General features: G+C 49.6%; 1 protein-coding gene and 1 long non-coding RNA gene across 3 annotated transcripts in view; one reads left to right on the forward strand and one right to left on the reverse strand.

Moving 5' to 3' along the window:
* The first annotated feature begins 7,178 nt into the window (after window positions 1-7,178).
* Window positions 7,179-19,774, forward strand: part of GGT1 (gamma-glutamyltransferase 1) — a 28,174-nt gene continuing 15,578 nt past the window's right edge. For both annotated transcript variants that reach the window (XR_010885890.1, XM_013944803.2), the window contains exon 1: window positions 7,179-7,218. The gene's annotated coding sequence lies outside the window, so the exon portion shown is untranslated. The remainder of the gene's footprint in view (window positions 7,219-19,774) is intronic.
* LOC136993539 (uncharacterized) lies at window positions 9,866-13,085 on the reverse strand. Its single transcript, XR_010885891.1, has 2 exons — window positions 12,714-13,085; window positions 9,866-9,991 (listed from the first exon to the last, which is right to left on the reverse strand). It is a non-coding gene; the product is annotated as an uncharacterized lncRNA (long non-coding RNA).

Here is a 19,774-nt window from a genome sequence, read left to right on the forward strand (position 1 = left end):
AGCATTCCTTTTCCCCCTCTTTTTCTTCTCTTGTTTACTCAAGTGAAGAACCCGCTTGATCTTCTTCGGGGCTCAGCCGCGTAGCCCGCCCGGCGCTGCTCCCCTCCGCAGCCCGGCTCCGAGGAGGGGGCTCGTCCACGTCGTCAGTGCTTGGCGCCACGGGGCTGATCGGCACAAGGGCCCTTTCGGGCTCCGCCGGGCTCAGGTTTGGTTCAGGTAACACGCGTGGGAGCCACGTCCGCCTCGTGCGCCACGCCGGCCGCTCGCCCCAGCACGCGCTTTCACCCCGCGCCGTGGTGGACGGAGCCTCTTCCAGGCGAGCAGTCAGATCCGATGATACTCAGCAGATCCATTGACTGCGTTAACCTTTGAAGTAAAGTGGATTTCTAATGTGCAACGTGCAGCCTTCCACCTTCCCCTCCTTCCTTTCTCACTGTGGAAAAACGCCTTGGCCTTTCCTGGGCTTACCGCAGCAGTTCTGCACAGCTCGGACCGTGTTTGCCTCAGAGCATCAGTCCACCCAGCTCCCTCGTGGGGAATTTCATCCACCCCTGGAAGGGACGGAGGAAGATGAGGCTGGCAGGGCCTCCTGGACACGCGTCCTGCCTCTGTGATTGTGGGAAGAACAGAAGGAAAAGCAGAGAAAAGAGAGCGACCTGCTTCGGAGGAGCGACCCGGTGGAAGATGCTCCTGACGGCGGTGGCCGAGCGCCTCCCTCCTTCGCACGCCGAAGTGCCCAGCGTCGTCCCGCCGGGCACGGCGGACGTCCCTCGCAAAACAGAGGCACCGGCCGCGACGCGACGCGGGCCGGCTCCCTTTGCGTTCCCAGCCTGTGCCATCTAGTGCCCGGTCCAAGAAGTGGGACTGACCCAGCCCCTCGCCCGCAGGGGCCGGGCCGGCGCCGCCGCGCAGGCGGCTCTGCCCCGGCCCGGGAGGATGCGCTGGGCCCTCCGCTGCGGTGCCCCGGCGCCCCCAGGGAAACCCCACCTCGCCGCAGGTGCGTCCCTGGGGAAGGAGACGGGAGAGGGGCTGGGGCAGGAGCGGGGAGGAGGCTGCAGGCGGGGAGAGGACGGCTCGAGGCGCGGGCAGCTCCTGCCCTCGCTTGCCGGGCGCTGGGGTCCCGCGACGGGCTCCGACACGGCACGCGCGGGCTTTGGTGGGGGAAAGCACGGACCTCTCCTAGAGCTGAATTCTCCCGTTTGGATGGATTTCAATGTTGTTCCAAGCCGAGCTCCGTTTAGCTTTCGTTAAGTGCACACCCTAGACTGTAAAACACTTTGTTCTTTCAGTAAAGTATAGCTTATTGGGCATAATCGTTGTGTTACGCCATCCCTTAGCTAAGTTCCTTGTGCTAACTTACTATTTTTCTGTGAACTTCTATAGCTGTTGATTTGCCAGCTTTGATTCTTAGCTCTGCCTCTGTCCTCTTTCTGCTTTTCAGAGAAGTGCTTTTCCTCTCTACAGACCCAGTTTCATTTATAAGCTCTAAGTAAGAGGGAATGAATTAGGAGCTAACAAAATCTTGCTTCCTTCTTGCTGCTTTTTTTTTTTTCCAAATCCGTAAAAGAGATTTAATGGTGGTGAAAAGAGCTACAAATTCAAACCCATCAACATGCCCCTATACTTTATATCGTTTTATCACAGCCAGGCATTGCCACACATTTCGCTCTGTTGAATTTCATCTGCTCTTATTTGCTCCGTTTCACAGACGCGTGCAGGTTCTCCACAAGCTCCTTGGAAATTTCCTGGAGCCCTTCGCTAGCTTCATATACTGTCCTCGGACATTTCTCTACGGGCCGCGGTAGAGCTGCTGCACAGCCTGTCTCTAGCCTCCGCGGGGGACCCTGCTCTGAGCTTTCTGCTGCACAAAGTTTTGGTCATTCGTTCTTGCCTTGTAACTTGCATTGGATTAAAGAAGGATTATCTGATGTTTGCTTCCCGGAACAGCTTAGCAGCCGCTTAAAAAGGTAAAAAAGGCCCAAATGAACGTGTGCGTGTCGGAGGGACCCCACCGAGGAGCCGGCGCGCGCGGTTCCTCCCTTCTCGCAAACCCGCCTCCCGCTTTCTCCCCGCGACGCCCCGCGGGTCTCCGCTCCCGGCGACAGCCCAGCGGCAGCCGTGCCTCTCCCAGATGTAAATGTTCCTGTTCGCTTGTCTGGGTGCTCGGGATTGCTTGGGAGCTCCCAGCAGGCGCGAGGCGATGCGGTGGCCCTGGCAGCCGGCCGGCGCGGGGGCTGGCGCGCTCCCGGCCACCCGGCGCCTGCTGCCCGCCGCGGCACTCGCTGGCCTTTGGAGGGCCTGGCCTGTGCCCCGGGGCCTGCGCTCCGGGAAGGCGTTCGAGGATGCGCCTGCGTCCTGCCGAGCGCTGAGGATGTCGGCGGGAAGGAAACCCACCTGGAGACGAACGCGGTGCCTGCGCGCCTTCCCCGACCAGCGCTCGGTCTCGCCGCAGGCCGCGTCTCGCCTGCGGAGCGTCCCCGCGGCGGACGTGTCCCCCGTGCCGCTCGGGTTTGCCTCCCTCGTCCTTGGGTCCCGGCAGGGCCCCGGCTCCCCGAATGCGCCGTCCCGGCTTTAATTACCGTGACACGGCCGCCTCGCTGTAATTAGCAGTTGTGCAACTTGGAGCGCGATTTAAATAAGCTGCGAGTAATGTAATTTGTCCTGTCTGTAACAGACGCTCTGCAGACAAAAACTGTAATTAAAAAGCAGGCGCGCGGGGCAAACAGGGGCCGCGCTCGGTGCGCTGCTGCTGGGCGGGCGGCACGGCTGGCACGCGACCGCCCCGGCACAGGGGTACCCCCAGGGCCGTCTTCATGGCGGGGCACCCCAGGGAACAACACGGGAAAAACGGCGGGATTTGGCTGTTTTTTGCAAAACCCTTTGCGGCCTCTGCAGCTGCCCTGTGACGACCCTGCTCCTTGGCGAGGGTGAGTGTCCCATCCTGCTCCTGCCACCGCTTGCGTCTCGCGGCTCTGCCCGGCGGCCCGGCGCAGTCCATCCCGGCGCGATCCGCACGAAGCCCTGCCGGGGGCTTCCCTTCTCCTGCCCGAGGCTTTGAGACGCGAGTCGGGTTCTCGCGACTGCGGGTTGCCCCTCTCGGGATGGGAGATCCCGCCGCGTCTGAGCGCCGCTCTGCCTGCCGTCCCCCGGCTCGGCCGTCCCCGGCTCTGCCATCCCCCGGCTTGGCCGTCCCCCGGCTCGGCCGTCCCTAGCTCTGCCATCCCCCGGCTCAGCCGTCCCCCGGCTCGGCTGTCCCCCGGCTCTGCTGTCCCCTGGCTCGGCCGTCCCCCGGCTCGGCCGTCCCCGGCGTGCCCTGCCCGGGGAGGGAGGCTGCGGCACCAGACCGGCCTGGTCTCTCCGGTCGGGCAGGTGCCGAAGCCCTTCAGGACGGGCTCCGTCTCTGTGCTCTCGCGCTGTGATTGAAGGTCCGCGTTCTTCCGTTTTAGGAAGACATTCCTTGCCTCCACCTTAAAATAGGAAGGCAGCAATGGGCAAATGAGTTGTTTTTTTTCCCCTCCCCTGCTTTTGTATGAACGTTGTGGCCACCATCCCGGGAAAGCATGTAACCAGCCAGTGGTTTCGGTGTGTACCCTGGGGCAGGTAGCAGGTGAACACAGCTGAGTGCTTTGCTGAAGCAGGCCCTGAGAGGAGCCTGCCCCGTTACGTAGCAGTGCCCACCCCAGGCTCGGCTGTGGCTCAGGGACGTTTTCACCGAGACAACGCCTGGGCTCTGTGTTTCCCTCCTCAGGCCAAAATTAACGGGTTGCAAACAGCCCCGCAGAAATGGGCTGAATTGCCTAAGCCGTGGCTGGATGAACCGGGAACCTGGAGGTGTCACGAGGGGAGCGCTTGGAACCGTGGGGAGCAGCGCCTTTAGAAGGGAAAATCAGTTTGTTTCCTCGAGGCTGTTTGAGCAAGCGGGAGCGGGAGGTGCCGAGAGCCACTGGAATAAGCAGACCTAAGTCCCGGCTCTCACGTTCGGCAGGAGCTGTCTGGCAGGGCGCGCGTCCTTCCCGCGCGGTGCGTGCGATCACCCGTGCTGCCGCGGGACACCTCTCCCCTGCGCGGCGCAGGCAGAAGGGTCCCGGTGCCGGTCGGAGCCCCCAGCCCTCGTAGCTCTCGCCCCGGGGCTCGCCCGGGAGTGGGCTGCCCTGCCGGCGCCGGCGGAGGGCGGCCCTAAAGCGCGCAGCCCCTTGGCGCTCGGTGCGGACTCGCACGCCACCGAAAGCCTTCCCAGGGAGGCAGCGCCGACTCTGCCCGCGCAGCACCTGCGCGGCCGCCCGCCGCTCCTCGCTGCGGCAGCGCCCGCGCGCACCTCTCCGCGGGGCCGGGCCGCAGGGGCCGCCTTCGTTCCTGCCCGGCAGTGACTCCTGAGCCGCGCGGTCCTGCGTCCCACCTGTTCCTAAGCAGGACGGAAAGATTTGTGGAGGTCGCCATGGTGGACCTTGGTCCTTGTTCCTCTGGTTTTAGGGCCTTCTTGCCTTGGTTAGACTTTAACAACAATTAGTCACTCAACAACTTCCTATAATAATCTGCGAGTTTTCCATTAAGTGGCAAACACTTTGCACTTCTCCCCAGCTCCTCAGCTGCAGTCTAATCTGCTGTCAGTTTTCACAAGGAGACAGAGCCACCTTCATGTTTTATTCATTTCCTGTTTATGGTGGGGGAGAAATCAAACCATGAGAAACAGCAAAAACAACAACCCACATAGCTGCAGGCTTTGTGCAGTTAGATCATTGTCAGCCTCTGCAGTTGTCGCTTCCAACTGTGTCTGGATTTAATGTATATATCAGACACATGGCAGGGAAAAGAGGTAATGTCTAGCGGCATGCAAAAAGGGAGGTGGGGGAAAGATTCCGAATTCCAGCCCTGGCACTGATTTGCTTTGAAGCCCCATGCAAGATTTTGTCTCTGTTCCCCTGTCTCTAAAGGGAAGATATGAATACTTTTCTCATGTTGGGCTATAAGGCTCTCTGGCCCTGGCAATAGCTTTAAAGTGCTGTTAAGTAGTAAAAATCATTGCAATGATCAAAAGAATTTGGCAATATCTGGATGGTTTGTGGAGTTTGCGGGTCTTCCTGTAGATGTGGTGAGAAGCTGAGGCCGTCACTTGGTAGCGGTTTTGCATGTTCCCGCAGCTCTTGTGCCCCTGTCCTCGCACTGCCCGGGCTGGCTCTAAGGGAGCCCCAGTTGTACTGAATTTACACAAAAAGGCTGGGACCTCACAGCTTGCTTCTCTTACCACGAGTGTCAGTGGAGAAATAGGGCAAGGGGGCTATTCTGACTTTGTCCCTCCTCTTTGTGCTTAAGAGTTGGTTGCAACTTGCCCCACCACCCACCTAGCAAATGTTTAGGCTGTTTCCAAACTGCCCTGTGAAAGGATCCCCGCACCTCGGGCAAGCGGGGAGCTGTGCCTGGGACTGACGGTGGCTGCTGCAGTTGTGGCTGTGCTGCAATACGTCTGCTGGGGACGGGGGAGCAGGTTTTCTCATTGGATAAGGACACTTGAACAATTTGGCATTGGTTGTTCCTCTTCTGGTCCCAGCAGCTCCAAAGCTGGGACTGCTCTGAAGCAACAGAACAAGAGGGAACAGTTACTGAGATGGTGTTTCTGCAGTTTGCAGGGCGGTGCAAACAGTGAGCAAATCTTACTTATGCAGGAGTAAGCTAGTTTGTCCTAGATCTGAAAAATTTTCTTGAGCTGCCCCTCTGGTAGTTAGAAGGGGATCTAGCTCAGATATGAATCTGCTTTTGATTCCTATGACACCATCTGAGCAGGCACAAGTCCTTAGAGTAAATGAGATTCAGGCCATGATTTGGTACATGGGAACGCTCCTACTAGTGTTTTAAGCAGCTCCCTTCCTTGTGCTGGCACAGCGTTATGTGAACAGGACAGGGGAGATGATCTGGCTGCCTAGGAAGAACTGAGGTAACCTAGGAAGGGAAAAAGAAAGCTCATTCCCCAATCCAGTTCACCACAAATTGTGCAAGTGGCTCTACTTGTAAGAATGCCATTCCCATGTCTCCCTTCTCCACCCAGACCTAAGAACCAGCCGTGGATGTTCCTATTAGTGTGGCATTTCGATGCCACGAGCTGGCGGTGTTTGTTTGGCTGCGGCTGTGCTGACCTGCAGATCTCGGTGCCATTGCTGGCAAGTGACAGTAAGTCTACAAACTCCACTTTGTCAAAACCTGGGACAGCCGCTGCCTTTCCCAATCACCTCAGCTGAGAAGACGCTTATGTCATCTCTTAGACTTGACATCTCCTATTATACAGCTATACTACGGATGTTCGACCAATAATTTATAAGTTCCGAGTGTGTCAAACCTTGTTCCAATGCGTGATATGGCCTTTTACAATCAGCAAACTCTTCAGTGAAGAATCAACAAAACTGTAACAAAGGAAGTTGAAAATGAATTATTTTTCCTTTGGAGAGCAATGGTACATCCTTGAGAGACTTCCTCTCCATCCACAGGCTACAAGACTTCCTCTGATGGAGAAGGGCAGGATGTATCTCTCAGGAGCTTCCCAGATCAGTGTCCAAGACAACACCTTTTATGGGATGCACGTTCCTTCTCCTCTAGTTACGGAGCTGGGTTGTGCTCTAGCACCAGCGTGTTGCGAGAGTGCAGGAGCGGGGCTTTCCCCAGCACTGTGGGCCGGGGGGCAACGGTGCCCTAACGCAGAGGGCATCCTTCTCAGCGAGGGCTTGTGCCGTGGGCAAAGCCAGCAACTTGCAGAGTATTGTTCCTTGCATGGAGGAAAGAAATGACTTTTCCAGTACAGATTGACTCCTGGGACTACCCAACATCAAAGTATCATCCGCATTCAGGTCGGATCTTTCCTTGCTCCACACCCTGTGTGCTGTTCCCTTTACCGTGAGGAAGTATGGCACAGAAAGTATGTGACCACTCTGTTCTCAGCTTGCCCTGTGAGCGAGCAATTCTTCAGGGACGGGGAGGGGGAAGGGTGGCATGCCTTTGGTGTTCAAAGATACAAGTTCATTACATCACGTGCTGGCCTCCCTTTCTGACCACTCCCATATATAAAGTCTTGCTGCCACTCAGCTTTGCGTGAGCAATCTTGGTTTTGAAACCCTTGCTTCTGGGAACCCTTGAGGAATAAGGGGCAAGAGGGCAGAAAGGGCAGAAGCGCCTTCTTTTGGTGTCACTAGTGGAAGGAGAACTACACCCAAGAAGAAGAGAGTTTTCAAAGAAGTGAGTAACCTGCATGATTTTATTTTCTCATGTCCGTATTTTGGTTGGATTGGAGCATGAAACATAGCGGTTGTTTCTTCCCCTCTATCACATGTCTTTTCAGCTCTTTAACCACATTTTTATCAAGGTGTGTTTATTTTGTGAGCTTGCAGGCTCAAGTTTGAAGAGCAAGAGCATGTCTCTTTTATAGGGATTGCCAGGTCTTGACCTACTGTGTTGTCTTTGGTTTCTCTCAAGTTACTTCCATATGGATGAAGGCCAGGTCATAGGCAGCAGGGTCTCTGTCCAGACAATCTGAACAGCCACTGATCATCCATTAGGGGATTTACTGAACAGCACTATGGCTTGATAGGGCCAGTTGCATGCGAACTGATGATGATAAGAGGAACTGTGTTTACTGATAGAGACTGAGGTCAGAGAATGTAGCTGGGAGTCTAGTCTGGCATCCCTATCAATTCTGCCAATATGACTCGATGTACAGCTTAGGGCAAGCTATTTTAATGTCTGCATGACCCATGCAACCCTTGAAAGTGCCCTGCCTACTACCCAGCATGGTGTTGGATCTTCACTCCTTATTGGGCTGAAAAGGTCTGTGGAAAGGTTGGTATTTAGGATCATAAGAATGAGTTGCACAATTTGCCTCTGGTTACAGTATGGGTGATGGGGCATGCTGAGGGGAGAAGTGCCAGTTTAGCAGCTAGTCTGACGCAGGAAAGAGTCTCAAAACTACCAGAGAGGTCAGGGCTGTACAAACAGTAGAAGGCAGATTACATGGGGTCCCAAAGGAGAGAAATTCTCAGACATCAGTAGAGGTCCCACTGGCAAGCAGTCTTCTGCAAAGAAAGCTGGCTCTAAGCAGTGGGCTGAAATCTATGTATCTTGCATACCTCCTTTTTCCACACCGTTCTGTGCTCCTAAGCACTAGCTTGGAAAATGCAGACCCTGTTGGGATGGGAGCTCAAGCAGGTTTCTTGAGTTGTAGCGAGGGGGAAGGCCAGGGGTGGGTGCAGAGCCAGAATGGTTGCAAGGGCAGTGGGAGGGTGCTGGGGTGTCCTCCAGAAGCACAGTGGAGAGGCCGTGGAGATGGAGATACCCTCTGCTCAGGGCAGAGGAGAAAACAGAGCTCCTGATGCAGAGATCAGGAAAGAGAGCTTACTCGTAGAGTCAGACGCTCAGCAGAGCAGGCGTCAGGGGATTAGTAGTGGATGAGGAAGCTGGCCTGTGAAGCAGAAAGATATGTCCTGAAATAAATCAAGCAGGCCACGTTTGACTCTCCTTGCAGAAATCTCTATTGCCAGGAACTATCAAGGGCAACTGTATTTGTGTGAGAAGGGGTGGATTCTGCCAGGAAACAGAACATGACATGCGAAGCACTGGCACAGCTCCAGGAAACTCTGTACTTATTACAGGAACAAAAAGAATATCCCTTTCATTTATGTGCTTGGTCTAGCTCTTTCCTATGCTACGGTATCTCCACCTCATGCTGATTACTAACCTGCCGAGCCCACCAACTCCTGTGACCACTCTGGTGGAAGAGCTGCAACATCCTCTGGTGAAAATCCACTCTGTTCTCGTATATCTGTTTTCTCTGGGCATTGCAGCCCCTATAGTATATGAAAAGCAGGCTCCCTGGGACCAGGGCTGTTCTCTTTATTCTAGCACAGGGCGCTGGTCGTGGGCTGGGTTTCCTGGTCCAGATATCCTCAATAACCAGCAGACTGACCATGGGCACTCCAGGAGATACCAGATTTTTCACACTAGGTCCGTGGCAACTAAGACACTCAGCTATCTGTGCAGTCTTTGATAAATAAAATTTAGCAAAAGCAGATGAATTTAAGCAGGTAGCTATGAACTTCTTTGGTTGGGAACTGAGCTCTTTTCCCAATTCTGCTCAAGTCTGTGGAAACCTCTTCTGTGAATCCAGCCCTGAGTCTTTTTTCATTCATGTCCAGATGCTCTACAGTGTATAAAATAAATAACCAGCTGCTATGGCACAACACATTAAACAAACCCTTTACCAAGGACTACGAAAACCTAAAGTTTGCCTGTGATCCGAGAGCTCCAAGGCGTGTGCAAAGGAAAGGCCACGAGGCCTGCTGCACCAGTCAGGCTAAATGAGAAAAAGCCTCCAGCCTAGAGAGTAGGCATTGGTTTTTTTTGTTTTTCCTTTATTTCCCCCCTTTTCTACTCTTTACTCTTTTCTGTCCTATCTGCCTTTTTCATTCCCTCTTCCTCTGTCTTTCCCTTCCATCAGTTTGGTGCTCTTTTTTTCTTTCTCACATGTTATTCCCTCTCCTTTTCCCCTCTTTTCCCCCAGGAGCCCTCTCCCCTCATTTATTCCAGGATAGTGAGGCTGAGGGAAGCCCTGTGGGACTCTGTGTTGCTGAGCCTATGAGCTGTGGGGAAAGGCAGGTCCGTTAGCTGCAAAAACACAGTCCCTCTGGTGACCCGAGAGAAGGTTTGCAAAGACGAAAGGGCTTCATAAAGCTGAGAGATAAATGGTACAGATTGGTGAAGGTTTTGGAAACTGTGGAGCTTGACATAAAATTTAGGAGTAAAGACTGTGTTTCAGTACCAGAAAGATGATAAATATAACAGCAAGGAAAGCTGATAGAAGAACAAGCTTGTGAAGAGAGAAGAGTCACGCTTTTCTGGAAGGTTTGCATTTATTGTCAGATAGGGCTCGAAATGAGATGAGGTTTAATGAGTTGACCTTTGTTACTGTTATGTTCAACTTTGACGTATCGAGTTGCTATAGAAAGTGCCAGACCACCTTGAACAGAAAACAGGAAATAAAATTAACATCCTTTGTCATCAAAATCAAGGAAGTGTTCTTACAAACCAAAATCCCACTAGAAAGCTGTTACTTCTTGCATGCTCACATCCTCCTCCGCCTGGCAGAACAAGATGACACAGATGTAGAAGGTATTCTCTCAAGGAAAGCTCAAGAAATAGCTTTTTGAGATGACCCTTCTTATAACTTAAGCCATCCAATCTACATATCAGTACACCTGCCACAATACTCTTGGGTATCTTACACCACTGGCTAATTATCAATTCATTTAGACTTATATCCGTTACATATCTGGAATATCATTAGGATCACAATAGCCTTACAAAAACTTTATCAGAATCCAATGGGATCATAATAACTATTAATATGCCAGTGGTATGAATCCTTGGTGTCGGAAGAGAACAACCTCAAAAGGCTTTATCAGAACTTTCCCCTTTTAAATACATTCCAGTTGTCTTTGTCAAAGACAAATCATTGCTCCTGTACGGCAACTGGCAAAATCTCTGGCCACCTTGGAGCCCTGTCATCTGTGGCACCACCATGCTGTCCCAGGAACACCACTACAGCTACCTGGTGGGTAATGGGATCTAACCAAAACGGGACCATGTGGCTGGAAAGAAAAGGTTAATAAACCTCTACATTTACCAATTACCTTTCATTACCTGGCTTGCCTGTGCCCCAGGGAGGAGCATGCACCTGTGACTGATTATGGGGAATGAGGCATCCTAAAATGAGAGCACAGGGGCTAAGTGGTTCCTTCCTCTTTGAGCAGGTACACTATAGCAGAAGCAACTCTCACCAGGAGCAAAGGAGGAGCTTTGGCTATGAGCATACCTCTGTTTACTTATCTTCAGCTTTAATAGTGGGATGTTGTGTCCCTGCCCTTAGTCAGCTTGCTCCATCTCAGGCCAGGTAATTTCTCCACTTTCTAAAGTATCTTTTCTCTTTGGGGTCTCCTCTAGTGACCTGTTTTCCAGGGCTTTTTCAGCACAGCAACCTTCTTTTTTTTTTTGCATTGGTGTTTCTGGCACTGTGTTTAGCTTAAATTACTTTTTTTTTTTTTTTTTTAAAGCTTAAATTTACTTGTGCCTGATCATGCTTCCATGGTGGGACTCCATTACTCCTGAACCCTAAAGCTGAAGAGAAAAACCTCATTTTAGTCTGGGTGATCAACTTCCCTCCTTAGAATGGACTTTGTGGTCCCTTTTTCAGCTTTAGTGCCCTGCCCACCAAGGGAGGCACTTGAGGCAAAGTGCTATCAGTGCAGCTATATTTAACTGGGGTGGAGCAAACAGAAGCCTGTGGCTAATCAGTGATACTGGGGTAGAATTCCTTTCACTTGCTCTGAATATTGCTGAGGGTGTGAGTGAGACATCCTTGTACAGCCCTGATAAGCAGGTGGTTTAGAGGATTGCTGAGAAAATGAGACCTCCTCCTTGGAGACAAGGACCTTTTCAGGCTTCTTTAACATCCTGAGGCAAACAGGGAAAAGTTGTCAAGTGATTGCGCTCATCCCTTGGGAGAAGAGGCCTCATCACCCTGAACGTGCTTACATAGAGCAGTGCAATGGTGCCTTCAACAAGGACATTTCCTTGGACTAGGAAAGGAAAAGGGTAGTGGGGCCAGGTTGAGTCCATGACTGCCTGTGACCAGGAAGTGCCTTGGAGTTGCTGAACGCATTGAGGCAGAAGGGCTGGTGAGCTCAAAGTGATCGTTTTGGTACGTTACGGGGGAAGTGTAACCTTTTAGGGTTCGAGTCCTGTGTCATGTAGTCACTTGCCACTCCTAGGCTGCAGCACGTGAGCTGGCGTTCGCTGCCATCTCTGTTCTGTTTAATGTGTAGTGGGAAGAAGTCTTCACCGCTTGCTAAGGTCCGCTTGGAGACCGCTTGGGCTCTCAAGATGTTGTCTTATGCTGGTGTTTGGATAGTTTTGAATTGCAACACTGTTATGTTAGGAGGGGCAAGGCTTCCTCGTGACAAAACAGCTGAGCTGCAAAATGAGGATATCTCAAAACAGCATATGTTCCAATAATGCGTTAATGAAGGTATCAGCAAACAGTGACTTTGGACTGCATTTTCTGCCACAAAAAGGAGTGTGAATAGGAGGTGTGGTCGCCTGATCTGTCTTGTCAACAATTGCTGGTGTTGTGTCATGAAACTCCCATAGAAAATCAATAAAGGGTGAGGGAGGAAGTAAAAAGAGCAATGCCCAACGTGCCTTCAGGTCGCCGGATGCATTTCAGGATCTAGGAGTTTCTTGTAAGAGCAGTGAACACGTTGCTTGATGCACTGACACGCTCCTTCAGCAGATGGGACGAAGGGAGGGGACACGCTGCTGCTCATGTTTCAATGTAATATTGAATACAAATTTTTTGGAGAACGTTGGAGTTGACCATGTCATGGACATTACCTAGAGAAAGAGATGGCAAGCCCTGCAGGAGATTTTTTTTTTTTTTTTTAATGGGCTGAGATGCACCTGCATTAACTACATTAACTATGGGGTTTTGTTAGAGGTCTGGCTTTGCTCATTTGAACGTGCAAGGTTGAGTTATATAACAGGACAATCTATTAGACTAATAGATAGACAGAGATATGTGGCAGTTCCCAAAGATTATATACCACTGAAATGAGATAAAGTAACATGTGCATAGCAAACTATTCACCTATCAGAATCAGAAGCAGTAAGTTCAGGTTTCTTACCTTTCTCTGACCCCATCCTCAACTCTGCTTGTGCATAAGTGAAAAAGTAACTTGCTGTGGAGCGTCCAACTTGTTCCAGCTCTGTGCTGGTAAGAACATGCCACAAATGAGACTGCACTGCCCTTGAACAAGGACATAGGAATTTGCTTAATTTTGATGGCTCACTGTTATAAAACTTGCCTCTCAGCAAGGGGGGCAAAGTGCAACAGTTGGATAACTACAGTTTTGACCAGGGAATTCTTACAGCTAGCAGCCTTTCCCAACCACCACACGTGCTCCCAGAGATGAACATGGTGGCAGGAGATTCTGTTCTGTGCTAAACCTACTTCGGGGATGTAATTTTATGACCCTCAAGTTGCTATTAAGCATCAAAGGTGGTACCAACACACCAATGTGGTTAGTAACATATGAAAAGGGTTCAGTTTGCCAATTGTATCTTAAATTCCCCTAAAATTATGCCTTATTTAATATTAAAGGTATGAAAGACTGAAAGTGCAGTTCAGTTTGAGGCAGAGGGCAGATTTTTTTTCCCCTCCCCCCAGAAGATAGACTCTGTTGGCACAGTTCCTGTGATAATCTTGCCTATGGAGCATTGTGAGCCTCATAGCCAAAATTAGATATGGTGAGAGCAGTATGTGTTACCAGCTGAATATGGTCTGGGACACTGAAGGTGTACGTTAGCCTGGCCAGTAGAAACAGCAGATATATCAAATACTTCTGAGCTTGCAGATTGTTTCCTGCACCAGTCCCTACTTTCCAGAAAGCTTCCCCTTTTGCTCAAGATCTCTTGTGCAATAGCAATACAGCTGAAGGGACCTGCACTCTTGATGCAACGTCTTGAGGGGGGATTTGAAAGTCTAGTTTGAAAGATGGTCACACACTAAATCCCTTCCAGCTATTTCAAGACTGGAACACTTATGTTTTATATTAATGATTTTACTGAATGTAATGCTAAACAGAACTCCATTTTGTTGCTATTTAGAATAGCAGTAGTGATAGTAGTTTTAAGTACAGAAAGCATGGCTAATTTTCCCCAAAACTTTTGCTGTTGGAGCTGGGTGAAAGTTTATTAATGGTTCATTGTAGTGCAGCTACCATCCTTGTAATATAACTAAAGACCCAGTGGATCAAAGGTTGGAGCAGGGCAGAGGGGCTGGACAGGCTTGGAAATGAGACATTAACCACTTGACTGATCCTGCCTGATAAGTCAAAAGACAGCATCTAGCAGTGGTGCTGGGCACCTTGGCAGACTCCGCTTCATGCTGCGTTTGCAGGACAGCCTGCTGGCTAGAGATCGAGCTTGAGAATCGTGGGCTTGAATCCTTGCTGTGGCCACGTTTCCAGGAAGCTGCGATTTGCTTGCGCTGCATCTCAGAGGGGCATGCGGCCCTTGGGAAGTGAATTAGTTCAAAGCTGGCTCTGATGTTTCTAGCAAGCCACGTACAGCAGAACTGACATAAGCTTTAGCAACTGAGTCCTTAGAGTTCAAAGGTAGTTTTTGCCACTCATCACCTTGAAGCGGGGTTGCTACGAGGGTTTATGCTACGCTGCTCAATGCCAGATGCACCTCTGAACTGCAACTGCACTTCTAGGCTTGGTATAAACCAACACACGGGATTGTTGCTTAAAAGCCTCAGTGAGATTTAGTGATGGGGGCAGGTTTCTTCATCCCTAGCTGCCAGCTCTGCCACCCTCCCTGCCAGAGGGTGCTATTGGAACAGGGTGGCAGAACAGGCAGCGTCTCTCCTCGTTGTAGCAGGAGTATTTGTCAGAGCTGAGACAGATGACAGCTTAAGGCAGTGCTTGGCTGTGAGCTGTGACCGCTGAGGAACAGCGATGTGAGCTGTTCAGCTGCTCCCGCAGAGTGGGCAGTCGTGCCGGCAGACGGGGTACTCCCGCCAAAGGCAGTCACAGCTCAATCTGTCGGGGCGGCTGAGTCTAGGACACACTTCAGATCCCATCTCTTTGTGAACCACGCCGGTGCTGTTTAGTTTGGCGAGAGGGTGTGAGGGTAAGCGACCACATGGAGATGGGAGCACTTTTCTCCTTAAGATGACTACAGATTTGCTCAGGCGCTTTAGCGGAGCAAGGAGGTGTGGGGAAGCCTGCATTTGCACCATGTAGTAGCCGAGTCCAAGAACAAAGAATGATTCTGCTGGTCATACACACCCTTTGTGAGTGCTAAAATATGCATGTGAAAAGGTGTGGGTTCTTGACTCTTCATCTAGTCGATGATTACTTTATACATTCCTCTGGTACTGTGAATTCAAACATAATGAGTTTCATTGGGTTAATCCCTGTGAGCAGAGCAGTACAAGCATCAAATAGCATGGAACGCTTTGGACAGCTTTTAAGGAGAGTTTTAAATAGTTACTGCTAGTGCTACAAGGGCATATTGCCACTAGAAAGGGGTTCACTCCTTGAGAAAGGATTTCAAATGATATCAGTAAATAAAGATCTGGGGAAAAGGATAGGACAGACTTGCAAATGCTCTTCAGAGGTAAGAGGGGATTAGAAATGACCTTCATCAAGCCATTACCCCTGGCCTGGAAGCGCTATGTGGGATTCCTTACAGAACAGAACATGAGACAACTGGACTTTTTAAATGTATCAGATGAAAGGTTGTCAAAAGAGAAAGATAATACCTGACTGCTCAGCCTGAGTAAGCCTATGTCTAATAAACAAATTCTAGTTTAATGCATGAAGAGCATGCAAAAACATCTTTTACAAAGTGTGGGAGAATAAAACTGCTTTAATGAAAGATCTTGATTATAAATTGGGAGTGTAACAGTGATGTTCTGAATGAGTTTATAAAACATTGTTTTAGTAACTTTGCATTTTTCAGATTGAATTTTTATTCTACCTCCAGGTTTGGATTTCTGGAAGGTCCCCAACTAGAAAACATTGTGTAAACCATGTGAAATTGGTTATTTCTCACTTATTCCACCTTTCTGCCTTTTTCCACTTGGTAGTGTATGCTGAAGTCACTTAAAATAAAAAATGTTGGATTTGAAGCTAAAATTTCTGCAGGAAAACATGAAGCCTTGAAAGTTTTAGGATAGAAAAGTTGCTTCAGGAAGAAATTACTGTCTCTTACCCAGTAACTCAGTTTACTCTATGCTGGACAGAATAGACTACATGTCATCAGCTTTCAGAAAACCTAATTACTATGAAGGAGTTGCAGATCTTGATTACAGGAGCTCTTTGAGAGCTGCATACCTGAAAACCAGCTGGAACAGCCTGCTTTTTTCAGGGACTTTTCAGCTGAACTTGTGTTGGCTTGGTTCAGTTCAGGGTGGATTATCTCTGGCTTTGTATCACCCTTTTAAGTAGGGACTGCTGGTCTTCACTGAGGCCTTTCTCCCTAAAATTTATCTGTATGCATATGAGCCCTCAATGCCAGGCTTAAAGAAGAGGATGCTAAAGGCTTAATCTGAACCTGAGGGGAGGGGGAGGCAGCAGCAGCAAGTTGTGTAGGACACAGGCCTGTACAGACCAGGAGGCGCTAGCTAGAGAAAGGCTTTTAACTGGGTTGAATGGAATTATTACGTTCCCTTAATGGAGGAGGGTAGACCCAGCGCTCGAGGACTGCTCTGTCCTCCTGCTCCAGGCAGCCCCCGTGGCTAGATCTAAATTTGAAAGCCTCTTTGGACTTCTTCGTGACTTGTCTAAACTCTGCTTTAGTTCCCTCATCTCTGTGGTAGAGATGAAGACTGCATAAGGCTCTTCAACTTAAATATCTCCTGATGGAAAAAATAAGAGCTTAGTAATTTTAAAATCCATTTTAATACCAGAGTATAACTTCTATCTCATTGTGTGCCCAAGAACTGACTTAGCTTTAAAAGAACTGTTTGTTTTGAATTCAAGATAATTCAGTATTTGAGTCACAGATTTCTACAGAGCTGCTTAAGACTAGAATCAGGAGCAATTTCCTTAAAAAGGAGAGGTGGCTGTTAATAACAGAACCACTACACAGCATCATGTGGACAAAATAGAAATAGTTAAGGAAAAATGTCTGCTAGTCACCATGAAGATCAGTATCAGATAGACAGAAAAGCACAGAAGTCTCCTATCTGCACAGCTGGCAGAACCAGAGTCCTGATCAGAGGCATCCTGGTGACTGCTACTATAAGTCATAGTGAAAGGCCTGAGGGAAAAAGTATTTAGCACATGAGCTTGTAGATCGGAATCTCAAATGGCTTAGCTTCTTGTCTTATGATAACTGCAGGGCAAGACTGTACCAGAGGATAGGAAAGTCAGATCTATGTGTGTGGAGTACAGGACAGAAGGCATAGGGCAACAAGCCCTGTCCTTTTAGGATTATTCTCAAGAGGAGAGTGCTCAGGAAGCTGGTGTCTATCCTAATGAAGCCATAGAAGAGCAGGAGTGAATGTGATCTTGAACAAAGTTAGCCCAAATGGCAGAGAGCTTTAACTTAAATCTGTAAGTTGGTAGAAATGTTGCATCAAAGCCATTTCAGTTCTGTCCAAGAGTAAAGGTATGTGCAGCCTGTGCCCCTTGCCCACCTCTGCTCTGGGACTATTTGTGGTGAGATGTGAAGGCCCCATTGCAATTGGAGAGCTCTAACTCGGTAGGCAGGAGGCAGGTTTGATGTTACAACTCTGTTTGTAATCTTTACCCAGTTCTTGTTGTGCAATATGTTTATACCCTGGCCTTTGGGTGGTTATGGCATATAGTAGCTTGCCAGAATGAAAGACTTGCGGATTGTGCAATGGAGGAGTGGTTCATGCAGAATGGCTGACCTGAGCTTTGGATTTGGTATATGAGCAGCAGGCGTAACATGCCCCAGAGGGTGTGACAACCAGTTATAGTAGAAAAGAGGCAAAGACCCTAGTGAGTTAGCAGGAGTCGCACAAAATCTTACAGAGCTGCTAGAAAAGAGGTGTATAAACAAGCTACAAAATGGATAGCTCAGAAGAGCAAGCAAGTCTGGCACGCTTTTCTCCCTGAGGAAGTGGAAAGACACCCGACCTCACCAGAAATAGTCATGGACAGCACAAGCATACTTTCTGTATCTTTTTGGTTCTAGTTTTCTATAGTGCAAGCTCCTTTCGGAGCAAATAACCACAGCTAATTAGCTGCTCAGAGGCTGACGAGCCTGGCTATTACTGCAGACGAAAGCAGGAGCTGCTGGCCCTTGCCCTTCCTGACAGCTGAGGGCATGTGTGGTTACCGCAGTTATACCTGAAGATTTAAACTGCTGTCCAGCTAATTGAGTGTGAGTGCAAACTCTGAGTGCAAAGGCTTCCCACAAATGAAGGAATCATTTGTCCATTAAACCACCTCTTGGCAATCTGCCAGCGAGAAAGGAAATCGAGGAGCGAATGGCTTGGGAGCCAGCGATGGTTTGGTGGTTAACAGGGAATCCCCTGCACTGGCCATTAGCACAAGAACAGAAGTGACTCCCACCTTCGCCTCTGAATGTGGCCTGGTACCCTGGCAGGCTGCTGGAAACAGCCTTTGGGAATATATAGCCTGACTTATAGGTAGCTGTAACAGGCAGTCTGCAAAGGCAGGGAACCAGGCCATACCAAGACACTTAGCAAAACCTTAGACCAAAATCAATTTCCTTTAATAATACTAAAACAATGCTTACCTATGTAGCAGGAGAGGATGTTGGAGTGACCAGTTCTGCAGACTCAATGCTGAAGTATGGCACCAGCACAACCAGTTGTTTTATGGTCTTTTACAACACTTTAAAGATGGCTCCACCTATGCAATCAGTTGTGGGCACCTGTATTATATTGTTACGTAGTTCTAGGACGGAACTGGCCATTTGTGTGAATGGCCCTGGGGCCTCTGCTATCAACCTGGTCCTGTGCTTTTGAGGCCTCTGTTTTTTAATGCTCATGGAGGCCCCTGTGGCAATCTGGTGACTGTTCACTGTTACATACATTTTCATCTTGAAGTCACTGACAGTTCACTCTATACAACAATAGAGTTTGAAAGCAGTATTTCAACTATTTGTTATTAATATTTATCTAAATATAGCAGTCATCAATATGGGTTAGGCTTTGGATTTTATCAGATTAACATAGCCTATGTCCTGTGACAAGATCCAAGACATCTAAACTGTCCTTGCATAATCTGCTCTACCATGGGGAGGTGAGAACAGATGTCTCAGAGCTAAGGGCCAAGTACTGGCTCCTGGGCTGAGGGTGGGAGGAAGACAAACTCTCAGGAGTGGGTGCTGAGTATGCAGCTGCTGCACAACAGGTTTAAAACAGAAGCCTGTTTGGTTAAAGTATGTATGGTAGCCATTGCCGGAGAATGCTTCGCTACTTCACTCAGGAATGGGGCAGGGCCTGACCTTGCCTGGCCTTTCTCATCTCTGGTATCCATCGTTCTCTCCTCCCTGCTCTCAGCCTGGCACCCTGTCCTCTCTCCCCTTTCTTTCAGTTCTCTTGGGGCTTTTCCCGACGACGGCAGGTTCCTCCTCTCTATAGCGCTTCCCAACCCCGTCGGACAGAGCTGCTCAGACCCTGTGTCCCCTGCCTGATGCTAGCTCGCCCCCTTCCTTTGGGGATCTTTTAATTCAGAAATAATGGCATGTTTAAATAAGGTTGTGAAGCCTGTGACACATCTGAATAAAACTCATCTGGGTTGCTCATCCAGCTGTAACTCTACTTGCTGTTCCTCCCCTTCTGCCCATATAAATTAAGACAGAATATCAGGCTTGGTTTTAAGTTTCTTGGTTAGCATTGGCTGTTGGGCCTCTAAGAAAATGAGAAGTAATCATATTGTCCTTAATGCCTCCATAGCCCCTCTCAAAGGCCCACTGCCAAGCAGCACTGTGCAACTGAAGTGCTAACCAAGTTTCCAAAGGGCTGGATTTGGCAAAGATCTGAAGGTTAAAACCAACCTCAGAAGACAATAGGCAGGGGAGTTTGAGCCCTCCCTCCCTCAGGTTGTGTGCCTGTTGGCAGGCATGCAACAATTGTTCTGAACGCTCCCAGAAATAAATCATAGCATAGACTTGACTTCTGAGCAGGGGCCGTTCCTATAATGCACCTGGCCAGGGCACGGGGCAAGTATAGAAA

The sequence above is a fragment of the Apteryx mantelli genome, chromosome 17 (genome assembly GCF_036417845.1).
Source record: "Apteryx mantelli isolate bAptMan1 chromosome 17, bAptMan1.hap1, whole genome shotgun sequence".
Lineage (NCBI taxonomy): Eukaryota > Metazoa > Chordata > Aves > Apterygiformes > Apterygidae > Apteryx > Apteryx mantelli.